Here is a 2,141-nt window from a genome sequence, read left to right as displayed (position 1 = left end):
CTCAGTTAGTGGTGCTTTGATCCCCATGGAAAAAGATTTTAAACTGATGGTCAAACGGTCATTTTGAGAGATCGCTTGCTGCCGTGTGCGTGTAAAGTAGCTTGTAAAGCACATTTAATGAATGTGGTCCATTTAGTGTTATTTACAACATGTAAACATTCATTCATTGTTCAGAATGTTTAAAAGTTTCTTTACATACACCTTTTCAGCCAATCAATTCAATTCAGTTTTGTTTATTTAGCTCTAAATCACAACACCAGTTTCCTCAAAGCGCTTTATATTTTAAGGTAAAGACCCTACAATAATACAAAGAAAACAGAAAACCCCAACAATCTTATAACCTATGAGCAAGTGCTTTGGCGACAGCGGGAAGGAAAAACTCCCTTTTAACAGGAAGAAACCTCCAGCAGAACCAGGCTGAGGGAGGAGCGCCCATCTGCTGCGACCAGTTGGGGGTGAGGGGAGGAACACAGGACAAAGACATGCTGTGGAAAGGGGGACAGAGATTAACATTAACTAACGATTAAACGCAGAGAGGTTAACACATGTTAACAAACCAAAAACGTGAGTGAGAAAGGTAACTGAAGAAGTAACACTCAGTGCATCATGGGGATCACCCAGCAGCCTAGACCTATTGCAGTGTAACTAAGAGAGGAGCCCTAACTATACGCTTAAGTTATAAGTCTAATCTTAAAAGTAGAGAGTGTGTCTGTCTCTGGAAGCTGGTTTGACAGACAAGGGGCATTTTGCTTTTAGATACTGTAGGAGCCACAAGTAAACCAGCAGTCTGAGAGCAAAGTGCTCTAATGGGGTGATACGGTACTACAAGTTCATTAAGATAGGATCGGGCCTGATTATTCAAGACCTTGTATGTGAGGAGCAGGATTTTAAATTTGATTTAACAGGGAGCCAATGAAGAGAAGCCAGTATAGGAGAAGTACAACAAATCAGATGGCAGCCACTCAGTCATGTGATTGGCAATACAGTCTAAACGTAGACATGGTCGTGACTGCATGCTGAAGTTCAAACTGAGCAGAATGAGATAGAAAGGTGATTTTAAGTGACTTTGAACATGGCGTGGTTGTTGGTGCCAGACAGGCTGGTCTGAGTATTTCAGAAACTGCTGAGATTTTCCCCCACAGCCATCTCTGGGGTTGACAGAGAATGGTAAGAGAAGAGAAAATGTCCAGTAAGCAGCAGATTTCTGAGTGAAAATACTTTGTTGAGGTCAGAGAAGAATATCCAGACTAACAGGAGATTCACAAGTGTAACAAACAGCAACTGCTGTCATGTCAATATGAACCAAAATCTCTGAAGAATGTTTCTAGCGTCTTGAATCTACGCCACGCAGATTTAAAGCAGTCCTGAAGTCAAACGGGCCCAACCCTGTACTAGTGGCTGTTGTTTGATCTTGTGGGGAAATTTTATCTATGTGAACTATGAAATGCTTTAAAAACATCCCGTCAGAGTGTAGTTACTAAAAAATTTATATGCAAATCAGCATCACTCAGAAGTCTATACAGGGGTCACAGAAAGCAGAATTAAACATGTATCTAAGTGACAATTGAGCTACAAGTGATTAACTCTGCAAATGAAAACAGCTCCAGAAAAACTCAGCCATGTGGTCCAAAAATCCTTGAAGGAATTAATATGATCAGTGTTTGTGAGTGTAATTTTTCAACACATTAGGAACAGAATGAAAACCAAACCTCTTAAGCTGTTAAGATACTCCCATAGGACTTACACTTTTGCTCGCTTGACCAGGCGGGGTGGTTTGAGAGTGTGTGTTAACTGGCTGCCCTAGTCAAAGCTGAAGAGACAGTGGTTTTAGCGATTTGCTGAAGCCTAAGTACAAGGTGGTTTGAAGAGTGGTTTTTAAGAGCCAAACGATACCAGTTCTAAAGTTCATCTCCACTTAATGTGGCTTTTGACAATAAGGTACTCTTCCCACATCCTGCAGTACTGATCACATATCCTTAGAATAGCTTTGGATATTTGTTATCATCATGTGAAACCCGAGGTGTTGCAAAGTGGCTCTGTGAAGCTGCAACTAGGCAGAGCTTTCAGTGTTATTGTTTTAATTTGGTTTCCTTTGATTCATTTTTTGAATGCACCCTTTCCAGCTCTCTTAATAAGTAAAC

This window comes from Oreochromis niloticus, linkage group LG2, assembly GCF_001858045.2.
Source record: "Oreochromis niloticus isolate F11D_XX linkage group LG2, O_niloticus_UMD_NMBU, whole genome shotgun sequence".
Taxonomy (NCBI): domain Eukaryota; kingdom Metazoa; phylum Chordata; class Actinopteri; order Cichliformes; family Cichlidae; genus Oreochromis; species Oreochromis niloticus.
Note: the sequence above shows the minus strand (reverse complement) of the source record.